Source organism: Mustela lutreola, chromosome 1, assembly GCF_030435805.1.
Source record: "Mustela lutreola isolate mMusLut2 chromosome 1, mMusLut2.pri, whole genome shotgun sequence".
Classification (NCBI taxonomy): Eukaryota; Metazoa; Chordata; class Mammalia; order Carnivora; family Mustelidae; genus Mustela; species Mustela lutreola.
The window spans coordinates 79,387,333-79,410,576 of record NC_081290.1 but is presented as its reverse complement, the minus strand read 5'-3'; positions in this window follow the sequence as shown (position 1 = coordinate 79,410,576).

The following is a 23,244-nucleotide window of genomic DNA, read 5'->3' as shown; positions in this document are numbered from 1 at the left end:
CTTTAAAAATCCTGCATGTACATAAACAAAAATATTGTATCCACAATCTAAAAATATTCATATAAATCACCAAAAGAAAGGAAGACTATTCCAAAATAACCTTACAACTGGAGCTCTCAAATGGTGCTGATAGACTTATAAACTGCTGAAACTACTTTGGAAAGTATATGATTCTATTACAGCTACATGTATGCTGTGTTTGTCCATTCAGGCTGCTATAACAAAATAGTACTAAGTGGGTAGTTATTAAAGAGAAATTTATTTCACATGGTTCTAGAGGCTGGGAAGGCCCAGATCACGGTACCAGCAGATTCTACATGGTAGGTTGTTCAGAACCCACTTCCTGTTTCATAGATTGTAATATCTTTCTGTGGTCCCACATGGAAGAAGGAGGGTGGAGAGCCATTGTTATCTATTTTATAAGTACACTGATCCCATTCATGAGGGCTCCACCCTATAACCTGAGCTCCACCCTATGACGTATGACCTCCACCTTATGACCCTTCATCCCAATAATTCATGTTGTGTATTAGAGTTTCAATATATGAATTGTGTGAGGGGGTTCACAAATATTCAGACTGTAACAGTCTGCTTCTGGTCCCCCTAAATGCATGTCCTTATCACATGTGAAATATATTAGTTCTATTCCAATAGCCCCAAACTAGTCTTAACTAGTTGAACTCCAATATCTCCTCTAAAGCACATCTAAATCAGGTATGGATGAGATGACTCATCCTTAGGCAAATTACTCTACAGCTCTGAACCTGTGAAATAAACATGTAATGTTCTTCCAACTGCTATGATGGAACAATCACTGGATGAATATCTCCATTCCAAAAGGGAGAAATAGGAAAGAGCAAAGGGGAAATGATTCCTGAATAAGTTCAAAACTAAGACCACTGAGGCAGACTTAGGCCCCAAGGCTCTGGGCACCACCATTCCCTTTGCTCTGCTGGGCGCAGGCTACTCCACACTCTCCTGAGCAAAAATTGCTTGCAGGTGGGTCTACAGTCTGTAGTCTAGGGTAGCCAGTGGCTTTTCCTCAATAGGGGCTCTCTGTAGTGACCTCACTCTTCTGTTTTCTCTTGACTAGCTCACTGCCTGAAGCCTCATTCTTTGCAATGAAGGAGGAGGTGGCCACAACCTCTGTCCTTTGTTGGACTTAGCACTGGACACATGGAACCCACAGAAGCTGCACTTGGGTCAGTGGAGGAACACCACGCCAGAATCAGGCCAAATTCCTGCCCCTTCATAACAAGAATGTTTCTTCCTTTCATTACTAATAACATGTTCCTCATCTCCCTGGAAGTCTTCATTAAAATATGGCCTTTACTGCCTGTTTTTATGAACATTTTGTTTACAACTACTTAGATATTCTCCAAGTAGGCTGAGGTTTTCTCTATAGCTCTCCTCTCCTTCTGAGTCCTTAGGACAGTCCCCTTTAACAGTACATTAACTGCAATGTAGGTTTCCTCTATCATACTTCCTCCAAACTCTCCGAGTCTCTGTTATTCTCCAGTGCATGGCTGCTCCCACATATTAAGGTATTTCTTATAGCAGTATTCTCAATTCTAGATTTTGAGGGAACATCATCATTCCAACCATAGCAAATGTATACCCTATGATCCAGTAATTTCACTGCAATAACCTGACAGAAATGTATAAACTTTCCACAAAATGTCCAAGATTGCTTATAAAATACTTATTGATAATGGTCCAAAATTAGAAGTTTCCCAATGACATTAAGAATGAAATGGATGGAGGAGGAGTCAAGATGGCAGAGAAGTAGCAGGCTGAGACTACTTCAGCTAGCCGGAGATCAGCTAGATAGCTTATCTAAAGATTGTAAACACCTGAAAATCCATCGGCAGATCGAAGAGAAAAAGAACAGCAATTCTGGAAACAGAAAAACAACAACTTTCTGAAAGGTAGGACCGGCAGAGAAGTGAATCCAAAGCGACGGGAAGATAGACCCCAGGGGGAGGGGCCGGCTCCCGGCAAGCGGCGGAGCACCCGCGCACAAAATCAGGACTTTTAAAAGTCTATTCTGCTGAGGGACATCGCTCCAGAGGCTACCCGGGGCAAAGCCCACATGGGGTCAGCGTGGCCTCAGGTCCCGCAGGGTCACAGAAAGATCGGGGGTGTCTGAGTGTCACGAGCTTGCGGGTATTGGAACAGGAAAGCCGGCTACAGAGACAGAACCGACAGTAAGCTCACAGCTCGGGGTGACCTTGAACCGGTCGCAGGTTCAGTGAGCTCAGAGTGCAGCTGGAGGTCAGGCAGACGGGAGTAACTGGGCGCTGTTCTCTGAAGGCGCACTGAGGAGTGCGGACCTGGGCTCTCGGCTCCTCCAGGCCGGAGACCAGGAGGCCGCCATTTGCATTCCCGTCCTCCGGAACTCTACGGAGAGCGCTCAGGGAACAAAAGCTCCTGAAAGCAAACCTGAGCAGATTACTCACACCGGCCCCGGGTAAGGGCGGTGTAATTCCGCCTGGGGCAGACACTTGACAATCACTACAACAGGCCCCTCCCCCAGAAGATCAACAAGAAAACCAGCCGAGACCAAGTTCACCTACCAAGGAGTGCGGTTTCAATACCAAGGAGAGCAGCAGAATTCCAGAGGAGGAGAAAGCCAAGCGCGGAACTCATGGCTTTTTCCCTGTGATTTTTTTTAGTCTTGCAGTTAATTTAATTTTTTTCTTTTTCATTTTTTGTTTTTTTTCTCGCCTTCGGGTAAAATTTTTTTTTTAACTGTTACCTTTTTCTTTTTTAATGATTTTTTACTAGTTTATCTAATATATATATTTTTTCTTTTTTTATATTTTTCTTAGGTGTTTTCTTTTTTTAAAATTCTTTTCTTTTTTTTTTCTTTTTTCTTTTTTTATCTTTCTTCCTTTTTGAACCTCTTTTTATCCCCTTTGTCCCCCCTCACGATATTGGATCTCTTCTAATTTGGTTAAAGCATATTTACCTGGGGTTGTTGCCACCCTTTTAGTATTTTACTTGCCCCTTCAAATACTCTTATCTGGACAAAATGACAAGACGGAAAAATTCAACAAAAAAAAAAGAACAAGAGGCAGTACCGAGGCTAGGGACCTAATCAATACAGACATTAGTAATATGTAAGATCTAGAGTTCAGAATGACAAATCTCAAGGTTCTAGCCGGGCTCAAAAAAGGCATGGAAGATATTAGAGAAACCCTCTCGATGATATAAAAGCCCTTTCTGGAGAAATAAAAGAACAAAAATCTAACCAAGTTGAAATCAAAAAAGCTATTAATGAGGTGCAATAAAAAATGGAGGCTCTCACTGCTAGGATAAATGAGGCAGAAGAAAGAATTAGTGATATAGAAGACCAAATGACAGAGAATAAAGAAGCTGAGCAAAAGAGGGACAAACAGCTACTGGACCACAAGGGGAGAATTTGAGAGATAAGTGACACCATAAGATGAAACAACATTAGAATAATTGGGATTCCAAAAGAAGAAGAAAGAGAGAGGGGAGCAGAAGGTATACTGGAAAGAATTATTGGGGAGAATTTCCCCAATATGGCAAAGGGAAAGAGCATCAAAATTCAGGAGGTTCAGAGAATGCCCCTCAAAATCAATAAGAATAGGCCCACACCCCGTCACCTAATAGTAAAATTTACAAGTCTCAGTGACAAAGAGAAAATCCTGAAAGCAGCCCGGGAAAAGAAGTCTGTAACATAAAATGGTAAAAATATTAGATTGGCAGCTGACTTATCCACAGAGACCTGGCAGGCCAGAAAGAGCTGGCATGATATTTTCAGAGCACTAAACGAGAAAAAACATGCAGCCCAGAATACTATATCCCGCTAGGCTATCATTGAAAATAGAAGGAGAGATTAAAAGCTTCCAGGACAAACAAAAACTGAAAGAATTTGCAAACACCAAACCAGCTCTACAGGAAATCTTGAAAGGGGTCCTCTAAGCAAAGAGAGAGCCTACAAGTGGTAGATCAGAAAGGAACAGAGACCATATACAGTAACAGTCACCTTACGGGCAATACAATGGCACTAAATTCATATCTCTCAATAGTTACCCTGAATGTTAATGGGCTAAATGCCCCTGTCAAAAGACACAGGGTATCAGAATGGATAAAAAAACAAAACCCATCTATATGTTGCCTCCAAGAAACTCATTTTCAGCCCGAAGACACCTCCAGATTTAACGTGAGGGGGTGGAAAAGAATTTACCATGCTAATGGACATCAGAAGAAAGCAGGAGTAGCAATCCGTATATCATATCAGTTAGATTTTAAGCCAAAGACTATAATAAGAGATGAGGAAGGACACTATATCATACTCAAAGGGTCTGTCCAACAAGAAGATTTAATAATTTTAAATATCTATGCCCCCAACGAGGGAGCAGCCAACTATATAAAACAATTAATAACAAAATCAAAGAAACACATCAACAATAATACAATAATAGTAGGGGACTTTAACACTCCCCTCACTGAAATGGACAGATCATCCAAGCAAAAGATCAGCAAGGAAATAAAGGCCTTAAAGGACACACTGTACCAGATGGACAATGCAGATATATTCAGAACATTTCATCCCAAAGCAACAGAATACACATTCTTCTCTAGTGCACATGGAACATTCTCCAGAATAGATCACATCCTCGATCCTAAATCAGGACTCAACCAGTATCAAACGATTGGGATCATTCCCTGCATATTTTCAGACCACAATGCTCTAAAGCTAGAACTCAACCACAAAAGAAAGTTTGAAAAGAACCCAAATACATGGAGACTAAACAGCATCCTTCTAAAGAATGAATGGGTCAACCGGGAAATTAAAGAAGAATTGAAAAAAATCATGGAAACCAATGATAATGAAAATACAACGGTTCAAAATCAGTGGGACACAACAAAGGCAGTCCTGAGAGGAAAATATATAGTGCTACAAGCCTTTCTCAAGAAACAGAAAGGTCTCAGGTGCACAACATAACCCTACACCTAAAGGAGCTGGAGAAAGAACAAGAAAGAAACCCTAAGCCCGGCAGAAGAGAAATCATAAAGATCAGAGCAGAAATCAATGAAATAGAAACCAAAAAAACAATAGAACAAATCAACAAAACTAGGAGCTGGTTCTTTTAAAGAATTAAAAAAATTGATAAACCCCTGGCCAGACTTATCAAAAAGAAAAGAGAAAGGACCCAAATAAATAAAATCATGAATGAAAGAGGAGAGATCACAACTAACACCAAAGAAATACAAACTATTATAAGAACATACTATGAGCAACTCTACGCCAATACATTTGACAATCTGGAAGAAATGGATGCATTCCTAGAAACATATAAACTACCACAACTGACCCAGGAAGAAATAGAAAGCCTGAACAGACCCATAACCAGTAAGGAGATTGAAACAGTCATTAAAAATCTCCAAACAAACAAAAGCCCAGGGCCAGACGGCTTCCCGGGGGAATTCTACCAAACATTTAAAGAAGAACTAATTCCTATTCTTCTGAAACTGTTCCAAAAAATAGAAATAGAAGGAAAACTTCCAAACTCATTTTATGAGGCCAGCATCACCTTGATCCCAAAACCAGACAAGGATCCCACCAAAAAAGAGAGCTATAGACCAATATCCTTGATGAACAGAGATGCGAAAATACTCAACAAAATACTAGCCAATAGGATTCAAGAGTACATTAAAAAGATTATTCACCACGACCAAGTGGGATTTATTCCAGGGCTGCAAGGTTGGCTCAACATCCGCAAATCAGTCAATGTGATACAACACATCAATAAAAGTAAGAACAAGAACCATATGATACTCTCCATAGATGCTGAAAAAGCATTTGACAAAGTACAGCATCCCTTCCTGATCAAAAACTCTTCAAAGTGTAGGGATAGAGGGCACATACCTCAATATCATCAAAGCCATCTATGAAAAACCCACCGCAAATATCATTCTCAATGGAAAAAACTGAAAGCTTTTCCGCTAAGGTCAGGAACACGGCAGGGATGTCCATTATCACCACTGCTATTCAACATAGTACTAGAGGTCCTAGCCTCAGCAATCAGACAACAAAAGGAAGTTAAAGGCATCCAAATTGCCAAAGAAGAAGTCAAAGTATCACTCTTCGCAGATGATATGATACTATATGTGGAAAACCCAAAAGACTCCACTCCAAAACTGCTAGAACTTATACAGGAATTCAGTAAAGTGTCAGGATATAAAATCAATGCACAGAAATCAGTTGCATTTCTCTACACCAAGAGCAAGACAGAAGAAAGAGAAATTAAGGAGTCAATTCCATTTACAATTGCACCCAAAACCATAAGATACCTAGGAATAAACCTAACCAAAGAGACACAGAATCTATACTCAGAAAACTATAAAGTACTCATGAAAGAAATTGAGGAAGACACAAAGAAATGGAAAAATGTTCCATGATCCTGGATTGGAAGAATAAATATTGTGAAAATGTCTATGCTACCTAAAGCAATCGACACATTTAATGCAATTCCTATCAAAGTACCATCCATCTTTTTCAAAGAAATGGAACAAATAATTTTAAAATTTATATTGAACCAGAAAAGACCTCGAATAGCCAAAGGGATATTGAAAAAGAAAGCCAACGTTGGTGGCATCACAATGCCGGACTTCAAGCTCTATTACAAAGCTGTCATCATCAAGACAGCATGGTACTGGCACTAAAACAGACACATAGATCAATGGAACAGAATAGAGAGCCCAGAAATAGAACCTCAACTCTATGGTCAACTAATCTTCGACAAAGCAGGAAAGAATGTCTAATGGAAAAAAGACAGCCTCTTCAATAAATGGTGCTGGGAAAATTGGACAGCTACATGCAGAAAAATGAAATTGGACCATTTCCTTACACCACACACAAAAATAGACTCAAAATGGATGAAGGACCTCAATGTGAGAAAGGAATCCATCAAAATCCTTGAGGAGAACACAGGCAGCAACCTCTTCGACCTCAGCCGCAGCAACATCTTCCTAGGAACAATGCCAAAGGCAAGGGAAGCAAGGGCAAAAATGAACTATTGGGATTTCATCAAGATCAAAAGCTTTTGCACAGCAAAGGAAACAGTTAACAGAATCAAAAGACAACTGACAGAATGGGAGAAGATATTTACAATCGACATATCAGATAAAGGACTAGTGTCCAGAATCTATAAAGAACTTAGTGAACTCAACACCCAAAGAACAAATAATCCAATCAAGTAATGGGCAGAGGACATGAACAGACATTTCTGCAAAGAAGACATCCAGATGGCCAACAGACACATGAAAAAGTGCCCCATATCACTCGGCATCAGGGAAATACAAATCAAAACCACAATGAGGTATCACCTCACACCAGTCAGAATGGCTAAAATCAACAAGTCAGGAAATGACAGATGCTGGCGAGGATGCGGAGAAAGGGGAACCCTCCTACACTGTTGCTGGGAATACAAGCTGGTGCAGCCACTCTGGAAAACAGCATGGAGGTTCCTCAAAATGTTGAAAATAGAACTGCCCTATGACCCAGCAATTGCACTATTGGGTATTTACCCTAAAGATACAAACGTAGTGATCCAAAGGGGCACGTGCACCCGAATGTTTATAGCAGCAATGTCCACAATAGCCAAACTATGGAAAGAACCTAGATGTCCATCAACAGATGAATGGATCAAGAAGAAGTGGTATATATATACAATGGAATACTATGCAGCCATCAAAAGAAATGAAGTCTTGCCATTTGCGACAACATGGATGGAACTAGAGCGTATCATGCTTAGTGAAATAAGTCAAGCAGAGAAAGACAACTATCATATGATCTCCCTGATATGAGGAAGTGGCGATGCAACATGGGGGCGTAAGTGGGTACAAGAAGAATAAATGAAACAAGATGGGATTGGGAGGGAGACAAACCATAAGTGACTCTTAATCTCACAAAAGAAACTGAGGGTTGCTGGGGGGGAGGGGGTTTGGGAGAAGGCGGTGGGATTATGGACATTGGGGAGGGTATGTGCTTTGGTGAGTGCTGTGAAGTGTGTAAACCTGGTGATTCATAGACCTGTACCCCTGGGGATAAAAATATATGTATATAAAAATTTAAAAATTAAAAAAAAGAATGAAATGGATGAATACATTATTGTACATGCACATAATGTAATGCAATAAAAAAAATGATATATATGCAAGAGCTTTGTGAAACTCATAAACACACTATTGAATAAAACAAGCCAGCCACAAGAGTAGATATCACATTATTCCATTGCTTTGATTAGATATCACTTTAATCCTTAAAAAAAATCTTAATTTGTAAAATATTGTTATCACATGCAGAAACAACCCTTAAGTTATAAAACACTACTATTGGAAACAATGAAAGAATATCACTTTAATTTAGCTTAAACATCTATCATGATATATAAAAAATACACAGGATTAATTTATAGAGTGAAGGAGAGAAATTCAGGGGGTCAGAAGTCACATGATATGAGTCCTATAGGACTGAATTTAACTAAACAAAATTAACACTCATTTTCTTCTTCTCTATGTGCACTTCTTCCTTTTTTTTTTTTTTTTTTTGGCCCCTCAAAAATCATATATTGAAGCTCTAACCTCAGTGTAACAATATTTCAAGAAAGGGCCTTTAGGAGAGTAATTAAGGTTAAATGAAGTCTAAGAATTGGGGCCTAGATCTGGTTAGACTGGTGTTTTCTTAACACCAGAGACACCAGAGTTGTCTCTCTTCTGGGAAGAGGAGAGGAAAGGCCATGTGAGTCCACAGCAGAAGAAAGCCATCTGCAAGCCAAAAAAGACACTGACACTGCTCGCACTTTGATGTTGGACTCCCAGCCTGCAGAGGTGTGAGAAGAGAAATTTCTGTTGTTCAGATCATCCAGTCTCTATTTTTTTTTTTTTTTATCGCTGCACTGACAGAATAATGAATTAGTTATAATTATGAAATTAGGGTGCTGGGTGTCTTGGTGGGTTAAGCCTCTGCCTTTGGCTCAGGTCATGATCTCAGGGTCCTGGGATCTAGTTCCACATCGGGCTCTTTGCTCAACAGGGAGCCTGCTTCGCCCACCTCCAGCCTGCCTCGCTGCCTACTTGTGATTTCTGTCAAATAAATAAATAAAAATCTTAAAATATATATATATATAAAAAATTAGTGTATAAAGTTATAGTATTTAAAAAGTTATAGTTAAAAACCCTAGAATAGGTTGAACTTTTAAAGGAATTTCTCTTCTGAAACATTCAGAAAACTGTATGTTTTCTTTGCTTTTTCCTTTAAAATACTCCTTCCATTTAATTACTACCTCCTCCATTTTTTGCTGTCTCCTTGGAGGCTGTAGCAGCATATTTCTCAATATTAGGTAATTTCTAGCACGTTTAACCTGAATTTCAACCAACATGGTCATTGTCTATTAAATAGAATAATTTTGAATTTCTAGATTAACATTATTTACTTCTTTCTTTTCCAAGTAACAAAAAAATGCTCTTGCTGCCAATGATCTATCCTCTGATATCGTAAAATTTCTGGGCAGCTCTTAAAGACACATGTCCACTTGCCAATTAGCAGGCATTAGGCTTTGTGACCTAAATTCAGTAACAGAAAATGATTAGTTTATCCAGCAATTGGATATGATATGCTTCATGTATTTCAAAATTTATAAATTTTCTGGTCTGCTGATGTCATCCTTTATTATTTTTAGGAGCTGCCACTGTTTATGTTGCTTATCCATAATGCTATTTTCAGTAGAATTACTAGAAAGGTACTTTGATATTTTGAAACCATATTACTGCTTATTTTTACTTTAGGAGGATTATGAAAGCCTCTCTTAAAAACAAAAAAAAAATATTACTTGTTTCCCTTTAGATGAAAATGTTAAAAACTGGAAGCAAAAGAGAGAGCAAACTATTTTAAGTAAGAAGGTAAATAATAAAATAAGGAAGATGAAAAGCCAAATCTTTTCAAGCATGGTAAGAAATTACTGGTAAAACATGGAGGCTATCCAGGGACCCTTTGCAAATGAAGCCAAAGTAGATATCTGCCATAGTAATAAGTAAAATTACAACTTTGCTGTATTTTGTGCAAAAAACCCCTGTATCTTTAATTGATACATCCAATCAGTTTTTTTAACTTATTTTACCTAAAGAAAATTCTCATTTTATCATATAAGTAGTGACTTGAAAACACATTATCATCAATTTTCTTTAAGCACTGTAGAGATAGTTTGAAAGTCAAATTCAAAGGTGTAAATTAGCATACCTATTTTATGCAAAAAATAACTGTATGGCATTTTCTGTTACAAATTTCTATAAGTATAATTCAGATTTTGAACTTATTTGTAAATAAATGAGAAACAAATTCTGCCAGGTCTGAATTCCTGTGTTTATGTCAATGTCATGAGTATTTTCTTTCTTTATATTTCAGGCAGGTTAAGTAACTATTGTATGGTGCTCATTACATATAGCCTAGCTATGTTCATTGTTTCTCAAACTCACACATTTATTAGAATAATATGAAACATTTTAAACTATCCATTTTAAACTTTTTAAAAACTTTAGTTTCAGGGCTCCTGGGTGGCTCAGTCAGTTAAACATTTGGTTTTGGCTTTGGTCATGATCCCAGAGTCTGGGGATTGGAATAGAGCCCTGCGTCTTATTCCTTGCTCAGTAGGGAGTCTGCTTCTCCTCTTACCCCTTACCTCACTCCTGTTCTTTCTACCTCTCTCTCAAATAAATAAATATAATCTTAAAAAAAAATAAAAACCCAAACAAACTTAAGATCTGTTTTGATTAGGCTAGAGTGATCAGGCTAGAAGTGAGTACTATAAAGCTCACCATGTGTTCCTACGGTCAAGCCAGGGTTCAGAGGCACAAGCTAGATCTCTAAGGTAAGTACATATTATTAGTTGAAGCAATTTGAAGTGTTTGTGATCTTGACTGAAAAAGGAGTACTTATAATAGAACTTTGCCTGAGCCTTTAAGTGCTTAAAATATTCTTGTTTTTATTTCATTAAATACAACGTCTTATTTATTTAACATTTATGATTCTAAAACACATTACGAATTTCACAAAACTTGCATTTTCTAAATGTCAACACTCTAAATGTATCACTTATTTTCCAAAATCATATGTTTGATTCAAATTCCATTGCTTTGTTGAGTCAATTCAATTTAAAAAGATAATTATTAGTTAACCCAGCAAAAATAGGTAGGTTTTAGCAGTGTCTAAGGAATTATTTCACAATTGATTTCAGTTTAACTAAAAAACTGGATTGTTCTATATGTCTTATGCATAACCTTATTCTTGGCTTTCTTATATTTATTTCTCTTTTTTCGTGGCTTAAATAAAGAAACTATGATTATCTGTAAATTGATTGCTCCAAAGTAATTAATCATTTTTCTTATGAAATTACCAGGATAAATTAAAACTCTTATGATTAAAGCATTTTCTCTTGTGTAAATATAACATGCTGAGAGACTGTGTTGGAGAATTACTATTTCAAAAACCAATCAGATTAAGTCCCCATATATATATATGTGTATATATATATATATATATATATATATATATATAAAAAATATTGTTCTAATGATTATGACATTGCACTTACAGAGGAGTACTTATTCTTGCAGCAGATAACTTGTACAATGTATTATTATTTTTTAAATAAGCATTATTTGTATTTAATCTCATGGTCTACCTTCAAATGAAACTCAAATTGACTATACAATTGTTATTTACGTCAGTGAATAACATATCATCATACATACTAAACACTCTTCTTTCAAATATTTTTCTAATGCTTATTAAGAAGTTCAAGTTTTATATCTAAAGGAATACAACTTAGACTTTAGAATTATATTTAGTCTATATAGAAGGCTAATTTACCTGAAAAATCTCTGTAACAAATGCTAATATTAAAATTATTAGTTATTTCTATATATACATATACCTAAAATTGTAGGAAATCAAAGAAAAGAACCTCTGCTAGAAATACCAAAAAGATTTAATACCAACACAGCCAATTGCTTTAACTTTTCTGGGTGGCAGAAGAGGAGGACACAGAAACTTACAAATTCATTCTTTGTCACTCATTAATGAAGATCCGGATAATGCCTGTAAAGGGAAATAAAAAATCAGGATTTACATATTATGAGATATTTGTGTCACAAGGAATAAATTAGGGATAGTGATTTACTTTAAGTCAAGAGTATATGTAGGGAAAAAAGGAATTATTCAATCAATCCAATGAAAGCCAAAAGAAGAAAAAAAGTTATAAGAAACACACAGTAACAGTGAGAAAAGATAGAATCTGAGGAAGGACATTTAGCACAAAATTAGTTCATGTTCCCAGCCAGTCCACATGAATTTTTGTTTTAATGGAATCCTCAGCTGAAAGCTAAAGCCTATGAAAAATATAAAATGGAGAGTCTGGCCAGAGACCTACTTACACTGAGCTAGAATATTAAAAACTAACAGAGTTCAATGAAGGGCATAATAAAGAACAGTCTTTGAACGTACTTGTAGACTGGGATCAAAACTAGGTTGTCCAGGGACTCAAATTTTGACCTCAGTTTAAGGTGGCCTGGGATGGGTAATGCCTGCAAAAGCAAAGCTTCTGGAGGAAATTACATTCACATAGACCTCAAGGTATACTTAGAAATTATTTACATGAATTAACTGTGTGAACTTAGCCAAGTCATTTATTATTTGTGTTTTCCTCAACTGTAAAGTGAATATAAGAGTAACTAACTTGTAGGTCAACATTGATAATTAAAATAAATTGATTAATTTTATAAATCATTTAGAATTTTGTCTGACACAAGTATGTGAATTATAATATTTGTGTTTGTGTGTATGTGTGTTTGTGCATGAGAGAGAGAAAGAGAATGAAGGAGAGCAAAGAATTAGCATATGTTCAAAGATAACAGAATACCTGGAAACAAATCAAATGGCATGAGAAACAGAATATAACTTCAAATCCTAGAATTAACAGATAGAATTTAAAGAATAATTATGCTTACAATATTTGAAGGAACAAAATACAACCTTGAAGATGAATGTAGGGAAATATAAAATCAAACATGGCAGATTTTTAAAAAAGAATACCTACAAAAAATAACAGAAAACTACGAGGAAATAACTGAAGTGCAATAATGAGAAATAAAAGGAAAGAAAATAGTGAAGAAAAGTTAAAAGATACAGAGAATAGAGTTAAAATCTCTAATATACTTCTAACTCTTCCCAGAAGACAGAGTTAAAAAAACAAAAGCAATAATTAAAGAGATCATGGTTAATATTCTTTAACTACTGATGAAAGGCAAAATAAAGAGAGTAAAGCAGATTGAGAGATTCCTAACAAGGTGAGAACGTTGAAAAGCAAACTGCAGAAAACAAGACAGAAGAAAAATCTTAAAAGCAGCCTGAAAATAAAAGACAGATTAAAGAAACAATAATTAGAGTGAAGTTAATTTCTCAGCAGAAAAAAATGAAATTCCAATAAGGTAGAATGGTAACTGCAATATTTTTAAAAATGCCAAATTTTATATTCATCAAAATATATTCCAATGATGAAAGTGAAATAGCTATTTAAGATATACAAACCAACACTGGAAATTTGGCATCAGTAAAACTTCACTGAATGAAATCTAAAAAATACAACTCAAATTGAAGGAAAATAGTCTTTGACTTTTTAGGCAAAAACTCACCTCTGAGTTCTTTAAATAGTATAAAAAGAAAACTAAGGTGTACAATTTTGTAAAAGGTGGTTGGTATAAAAATTATGATTTAAAGTTTTTATATAATTGAAGGGGAAGAGGTAATATACTAAGGTTAGAATTAAAAATTAAAATGCATTTAATTTCTAGAGCAGCCAATAAAGACAGAAACAGAATTGCAATATCTAAACTAGAAAAATTAATAGAAATAAAGAAGAAGAGATGTAAAGAAAGAACTAATTTTATCAAGCTGGACAGACAATTATCATAACTTAGGATCAGAGGTTTAACACACATACACATGTAATTTAATTTATACAAACAGATTAAAAGCTTCCATGAGTCAACTAACCACAACAGACAGAAGTCTAGAGGAATATAACCTCACTGCAGTCTTTCTGTATGTAATAGATTTGAAGTACGGGAAAACAGAAGTTCAAAATTAAAGCTTTGGGGAGAAGGTGGAACATGAGGGTGCTAGCCAAAGGAGAGCTGTCATAGCCACATTCATATAAGACAAAAATGTCTTTGAGGGAAAATAATTAATAGAGATAATGAGGACATTTTGTGAAGAATATAACAATATGGTCTCAAAATAAATAATGTAAAAATTGTCATTATTACAATGAAATCACAGTCACAGTAGAATTTTTAACCCAATTTTGCAGTAATTTATATAACCAGAAGAAAAAAAAAATGTTAGTAGGAATATAGACAGTTGAACTACCTAATAAAAGAACTTAATATAATGGACCCATATAAAACCCTGCACATAAGTACTTTAGAATTCACCTTAAAAAATAAAAAACAGGGGTACCTGGGTGGATTAGTGGATTAAGCTTCTGCCTTCAGCCCAGGTCATGCTCTTGGGTCATGGGAGTGAGGCTCACATCCGGCTCTCTGCTCAGCGGGGAGCCTGCTTCCCCCTCTCTCTGTGCCTGCCTCTCTGCCTACTTGTGATCTCTCTCTCTGTCAAATAAATAAATAAAATCTTTAAAATAAATAAATAAAATTCACATGGGCATTCTGTTTCTAATAACAGTGACATAGTATGTAAGGATTATATCCTCCCACAGATAACAAACAAGGACTTAGGACAAAATATAATAAATAACACTTCAAAGCCATAATGATCTATCAGAAGATGATAACAATGAATCATGGAACACTACATCAAAAAAATAAAACAAAAATTAAAAACAAAAGAAGTTGATAGGAACTGAAAGGGAGTCAAATCCGAAAAGAGGGAAATGCATAGGATGAAATTTGCTCTAACATCACTTTTGATATCTCCTTCTTTTGATACCAGCACATCTTCCCCCTTGTTCTTCTAATGGGTTTCCAAACATAGATCCCTTTCTCTGATAACAAGGATGAGTCACTACAGAAGGCCAATGGAATGCCTGAAAATTTACATTGTTAGCAGATCCTTACAGACTGGAAGAGAATGAGAGCTCCATGATATGATTCCAGTGCCAAAGAAATAAATTAACCAATTCTGCTGCTGAAGGCCTAATTCTTCCCTGCCCTTATCCTTCCCATGACTTGGTTTTTCATCTTGTCACTCAATTCTATAAACCTACCAGTATGTTTCCAATTAGTTCTTTTTGCTGAAGTTGGTCAGAGTTGGTTTCTATTGTTTGTAAATGAAGAACCTTAATAACAGGAAGATGAAGAACATAGATTCCATAATTATTCTTAATAGGAAATACCAATAATAGATCATTTTATCAGTAAATATAAAGAAAACATTTGCCTGATAGAATACAAAAAGAGTGCAAAAAGAAAAAAATCATTTTAATTATGATTCTGAAAATAATCTATTGAAAATTCCAGATTTTGTTAGAAGAATTAGAAATTCATTGCAATAGCTTGCAAGAGGAAGTGAATTGTATGAAACAGGAAGAAAGAAAAAATGCCATATGAAGAAATAATAGTGATGGAAATAGGAAAATAGGAAATTTCAAAGTTAAAGAAACTACACATAGGTAAGATAATACAGAATTTTAAACAGTCAAAACATACTAAACTGACATTGGTTTGGGGTGGTAAATGTCAGAATTACTATTATGGAATGTTGAAATAATAACATAAATATTAACTTGGTTTTACAAATGTATGAAGCCCTTTAACACTGTGTATAAAAAATACCTGCCAATTAAAAGATTAAAAAATAAGTTGAGGGTTTTGAAGGGGTGGGGGTTGGGAGGTTGGGAGATTGGAGGAACCAGGTGGTGGGTATTGGAGAGGGCACGGATTGCATGGAGCACTGGGTGTGGTGCAAAAAACAATGAATACTGTTACACTGAAAAGAAATAAAAAATTAAAAAAAAAAAATAAGTTGATAGGGGCGCCTGGGTGGCTCAGTGGGTTAAAGCCTCTGCCTTTGGCTCAGGTCTCCATACCAGGGTCCTGGGATTGAGCCCTGCATCAGGCTTTCTGCTCAGCAGGGAACCTGCTTCCTCCTCTGTCTCTCCACCTGCCTCTCTGTCTACTTGTGATCTTTGTCTGTCAAATAAATAAATAAAATCTTAAAAAAATTAAGTTGATAGCAGTCTAAAACTTGAATATAATCCAAGAATTTTTGGCATTATTGAGGCAGCAATGAAGACAATTGGAACAGGTAAACTTATCAAACATAATATTGAAAAAATATACAGGATATTTATTTATTCATTCATTCATTTATTAAATCCTTTAAAAATTTATTTATTTATTTATTTTAAAAAATAAATAAAATTTATTTATTTATTTTGAGAGATAGTGGGGGTGGGGAGAGAAGGGGAGGGAAGAGAATATTAAGTGACTCTTGCTGAGCACAGAGGTCCATGTGGGTCTCAATCTCAGGATCGTGGGATCATGATCTGAAGCAAAACCAAGGGTTAAATTCTTTTTTTTGGGGGGGGGGGTTCTTTTAATAATTTTTTATTTTTTATAAACATATATTTTTATCCCCAGGGGTACAGGTCTGTGAATCACTAGGTTTACACACTTCACAGCACTCACCAAAGCACATACCCTCCCCAATGTCCATAATCCCACCCCCTTCTCCCAAACCCCCTCCCCCCAGCAACCCTCAGTTTGTTTTGTGAGATTATGACTTTACCACTCAGATACCCCTGGGAATTTTTTAAAATCAACAAGTCTAGCAATTAAAATCTCACAAATTACTCCTAGCGAAGTTTGTTTTGTTTTATTTTAATTATGACACCTACTGGTATCTTGCAGAATCTAAATTTCTAAACAAAAATTCAAACAAATAAGATATTTAAAAATGGCAGTTTTAATAGAAAAAAATATTAAATTGAATCCAGACTTTTATTTGTAGAACACCAAATGTTTGGAGACATTATAAAATCATTTAGAGATATTTGAGAAGAAATTAGTCACTTTTATGGAAATGCTTAGAATTTTATTCTTAACCTCACCATTAATGTCTATGTGGAAATAGCATAAAGTTATTCACAGATAATTAAAAGTTTAGAATATTTACCCATCAAGCCCATCTTGAACGTGGACCAAAAAGTAACAGAGATCCCTCAGATAACACAATTAAACAAAATTTGTAAAATACCTTTTTTTAGTTATAGATAGCACATTTTGATTTCCAAAAGTAATGCAAATACAAAATAATACATACAAATAAGGTTGTAAACTGTTCTCAATATGAAAATTTCTTGGCAGGGAAATTTTAAAATATTAAATGATATTTGGAAATAAAGATATCCATAAGAAAGTAGGATCATGTGAGATAGGGAAATAGGGTAATAAAGTGCTCAAATGCCCTTATTTTATATAAGAGCTTAATTTTGTTCTTGGCTTTAATAATCCCAAGTTATACATTGATAATTAGATCATTTTTTTTTTAATGTTGAAGAGTCCAGCAGGTAAATTATATTTCTTGCTTTTGTTTTCTTTTTTTCTTTTTCTTTTTTTTTTTTAAGGTTTATTTATTTATTCCAGAAATAGTGTGTGAGCAAGAGATCTGGGGGAAGGGCAGGAGGAGAGAAAGGGAGAATCTCAAGCCGATTCCCTGCTGAGCATGGAGCTCTTTGCGGGGCTCCATCCCATGGCCCATGAGATCATGAGCTGAGCCAAAGCAAATGCTGGTTGCTTAACCCATTGAGCCACCAAGGCACCTTGGTAAATGCTCTTTTTTACACTGTTTTATTGCATACTGCCTCAACTGGAGAGTCAAAGATGTGCACTGATATACAAAAGACTAGAAGAATTCTTAAAACAGAGAAAAGAATTTAAAAGTTTTCAATCCAGTGTGCTAGCAATACCTTTTATTTTTAGTGTTATTGATTGAAAACAATAGAAATTATTTGTAATGTCAAGCAAGCAAAGTAGATGTACTGGAAAGGCAAAAACAAACAAACAAACAAACAAACAAAAACCTCTTAGAATTGAACAAAAAAAAGCAGTAGAATCAGGGTCAGACAGCAACCAGAGAAAAACTCAAATCAGATGTCAGGAAAAGGAGAGATATCTGGAAGAGAATAAGATGATATCTGCTTGTGATATAGCCTTTGGCCCCTTGCCACTGACCATTGTTGGTATATCTTGCACATGCACTTGTACTAAGGCTGCTGGGCTCTGGTCATTTGTTTTAACTTTGGGTTGTACATATCTGTCTGGTCACCATGAATAATTTCAGACTCTGCACCTAATTTTTCCCTGGGCAAAAATCTTAGAAGTGAGGCACTAACCCATCATATTTAAGTCTGTTCTAGGGTTTAACTTCCAGGACGTGGAAAGAGGAAAATCTATTCACTAAGAGCTTTGAAATTGGAAGACTCTGTGGTGGAACTCCTAAATGAAAGAAAGGATTGGCATAATAAACTAAAGGTCCATCTGTGTTGTGGTAAATGGCAAGGTTTACTTCTTTCTCAGGCTAGTTACATGTCAGTTTCAGCTCAATAAATGTGAAAAAGAAAAAAAAAAAGAAAAGTAAAGAAAAAGAATGTGTTGGAAGCTTGACAAATGCCCACATATCCTAGAAGAAAACATATTCTCTTTCAAACAGGAAAAAAAAAAAAAAAAGAAAGAAAGAAAGCAAGAAAGGAAGGAAGGAAGGAAGGAAGGAATTGCAGTTACTAACATAAACTATTCCTTATATAACCAAAATCACACTCAACCGTTTCCTGAAGGAGAAAATGCCAAATCACATCAGGTCCATATTCATCTTCAGGTCCAGGACCACTAGAAAATATAGATTGCTTTTCAACTTCTTTCATGTTTGGCTTTCTTTTTTCTATAAACTCTGGCTTAAATTGTAAATACTTCAAATGCATTCTGTATTATATGGGTATGAGTGAAAGAAATAGAAAAGGAAAAAGAAAGAGAAATTGCAAATATCTCTACAAAGGAAGAGATAAAAGTTGTTGCTTTATTTCCTGTTTCCTCCACGGTTGACAACTTGCAACAGATGTTAAAACTCCTTGCGTTCCACTAACCATTTCATGTTTGCTTTGACAGACAATTCTTTTGATCATTTTGGTGATGAAAGTACACTTTTATTTCTGAAATATCAGAATTTTTTCAGGGATCCCCTTTTTCCATTAAGTTTTAACATTTGAATAATACCTACTAAAATTTATAGAAATTATAATCCATTGCTCTTCCACTACCCTTCGAGAAACTATATGTGGGAAGTAGGGAGAGAATTTCCATCTTGGTGTTTGTGAAGACACCATTAACTGGGTGTCTACAAGAACAAGTACAAACTGCCCTGAAATGTTAAATTAATTGTTCTCATAATATATGTATCAGAAGGCATAATATAGGAACACAGAAACTATAACTATACAATGAACGCATCTTTAAAGTCCTGTATGTGGAGCCCAAAAGCACACACGAAAACACACACGTGTTCATGCACACACTTATAGATAAATTATTTCTTAAGTTTATTTCTCTTTTTGTTCTCTCTTGACCTCTAGGTCTCTACAAAATTCCTTGAAAGTTACAGTCTATCCCAGGTAAGCTGATGGAAGCTAAAGGAAAGATTTTACTCATGTTTACATTAAAGAATTTCCAGAAGGACTAACATGTGGCTCTGCTGACTTGGCAGTGTTTACAGGGTGAATCTAGATACCAGGGTCTTCACAGTCAGGGGCAGCCTTGTGAATCTGAGATTTCTCAAGCAATCACTTCTGTACAAAGAGATGGAGTTTAAAGATATACAGAATGATGATGATGATGATGATGATGATGATGATGTGTGTATGTGTGTGTGTGTAGAGAGAGTGTCACTTCTGATATATTAAGTTGAAATTTTAAAACCAATTAAAAACATAAATTATATTTTAAAATTAAAAAAAGGAGAAATGAGAGATTTGTAACTGCTTTCTTGGACCTAGTATGAAGTGAGAAAATGAGACAACCCCAAGACGAGGAATCATGTCAGTTGAGCTGATTAAAAGTAATACAAATGACTATTTTTCCTACTTCTTAATGTAGAAATTTTCTTTCCATACTCCACAATGGAGGCTTTGGGGCTTATTTTGTTTTTTGAAATTTCAACATTCTCGATGCATTTAAATTAGTAGTATCTTAGGCTACATATTATGTCATCAATTCTGTTAACTTATATGCAAATAAGTTTGGACAATGTTTTCGAAGATTAAAATATAGCTCTGCAGGAAAAAAAAAAAAAAGAACTTTGAGTTCTACAACTACCCACTGATTTGAAAATGGAACTTAATCTTTATACCTTCAGATAGCCTTGCATACAGGTGTTTTTTTAATATTTTATTTATTAGGGTGCCTGGGGACTCAGAGGGTTAAGCCTCTGTCTTTCGCTCAGGTCATGATCTCAGGGTCCTGGAATGGAGCCCCACATCTGGCTCTCTGCTCAGCAGGGAGCCTGCTTCCCCCCCCCCTCCTCTCTCTGCCTGCCTGTTTGTGATCTTTCTCTCTCTCTCTGTCAAATAAATAAATAAAATCTTTAAGATTTTATTTATTTATTTGACACAGAGAGAGACACAGTGAGAGAGAGGGAACACAAGCAGAGAGAGTAGGAGAGAGAGAAGCAGGTTTCCGGCTGAGCAGGAAGCCCAGCACAGGGCTGGATCCCAGAACCCTGGGATCATGACCTGAGCTGAAAGAAGACTCTTAACAACTGAGCCACCCAGGTGCCCTTTTGCATACAGTTTTGATGAAAATGTCAGTACCTAGTAACAGATTAATCTCATATTAATGAATGCATCTCCTTAGGAATAATGGACCTTAAAACTAACTTGGGAAGAGTTTTTTTGTTGTTGTTGAAAAAGAAAATATGTAGTTTAGCAGTGATTTAAAACTAATCCTTAGAGAATAAACCAGAAGAAAACTTACGATTGCTGTTACTTTAATTTGCGGGACAACAGTTTTGATATATTATTAACTTTTAAATCGACTATAAAATTTAATTAATTCCCTATAAAGCTAGTTGATACATAAAACTGCAAACAAATATTGACTATTAAATATTTATAGAATAATTCACACTGTATACTATTACTTCTTATAGAGCTGTAAACTATTTTTGGACCTCACCAAACTCTGAATGAGTAAACTGGAAATGTATTAGGTTTTTCTAGTGTGGACAATATATGAAACTACTATACATGAAGAGATAACTAGAACACTCCCTACCCACTCAACTATGACCCACTGAATTGCTCTGAATTATAAATCAGAAGCTCTAGACCAATACTTCATTATCATTTCAAAATGTACTGCTTTCAAATAAGTTAATAATAGTCGTAGAGTATAGTTCAGGACTGGAAACAAGTCACCTAAAGATTATGGCCATCAGGAGTCCCCTGATTAACTAACTGTTACTGAGATCAGATGTTGCCTCTCCTCTAACACACCTTTCACATCAGGGTACTACTGTAAGAACTGAGAAGTTTTGCTCTAAACCACAGATTAATCTGACAAGTAATATGTGAGGTTAGAAATATCAAAATGCTTTCAAGAGAGGTGACAAACATTGACTCTAACCTTGTTTTAACAATAAATGAATTTTGATATCATGTACTAAAGAAGGAAGTATTTCATACCAAGTATTTTTTTTTTCTGATAATATTAATGGATGCAGCATGTTTTGTTATTCACATGTGGAAAAGAGGCAGGAAATTTATGCTCCAATAATGAAACAAAAGTCCATCTCTTGACCTGATCAGGCCAAATTAGGTCACCTGCCCACCCATGAATCGTTATTAATCCAGGAGAAATGCCATGAACTTTATGATGCAAGTCTGGTTTCCTATGGCATCTTTGAGCTAACAATGGGAAAGGGCTTATCCATCTCTGTCCTTTGGGATGGGGTGAGATTCCCCTGAGTCATCAATGCTAAATGGCATCATATTATGCTGGCATAATACCAGGATTCTACTTAGAAGTAAAAAAGAGGAATGACTTGAGTAGGCAACTAACTAGTGTTTACCTGCTATAAGATGGAAGGCAACAGTTAATTGTTTATATTGTGATAGCTCTGAAATAGAACACATCAAGTTTTCTTTATTTTGATTCTGTATGTATTTTGATTTGCTGAAAGCAGATAAAAAATTAAATCTCCTATATCCACACTTCTGGTTACTTAATATCTCTTTGATTAGTTACTTTTAAAATGTATTTATTTGCCTTAGAAGAGTAATCATTTTGCAACTTCAAACACATGAAGATATTGTGGTTTTCTCCTAAGGTAATTTTCCTTTCTTCTCTCTCTTTCTTTTTTTAACATGAAACTGTTTTTCCTCAAAAAAGTGACTTTCATAAACTTGTGACTTGTTAAATATTGTCTTTATTAACATTACATTTTCTAGCACAATTTAAAACATAAGAATATATTATTTATAAGAAATGGGTAATACTGTTTCAACATAACCTTGAAAAGGGGAAAAAAAAAAAGAAAGAAAGAAATGAGTCTCAGTCCAGCAGCAGCCCAAGGAGCTCAGAAACAGTAATGTTAGTGCTAGCCTGGCAGACACAATCTACACAGAACTTAATCAAAATAAGATTAAAAGTCCATAGCAATTTCCTTGAGTGGCCAGTCAGATGTCCCCATTACAGTCACCAACCAATCTGCCCTGGGGGCCTATTTCAGAAATAAATTGGTTCGTAGATGAGCTGATGCAGAAGAAGGAAAAAAAAAATGTTTTCTTGAGACTGTATCCTAAATTTTATCAAGTAATATAGGGAAACTTCAATGTTATTTATTCTCATTTTTTTGCTTTATATATTCTTAAATTTATTAGTATTATGTTAAATATTAGTTTATGTAAGCTTATTGTTTGACTTTTTATAGTATTTAATAGGTAACATTAAATAATAAGAAACCACAACAGTAACACCTAAGAAATGGTTCAGAGAAAAATTCTATTCAGTTATTAGAAGATTTGCCTACTTATTTTAATACTTAACAGTCACAAATATTGTATCATGCCAAAGAAATCTGAAAAATAAAAAGAAAATTTCAATCTGAGGGATACTTCTAGACACAGCCCTTAAGAGGAGAATAGA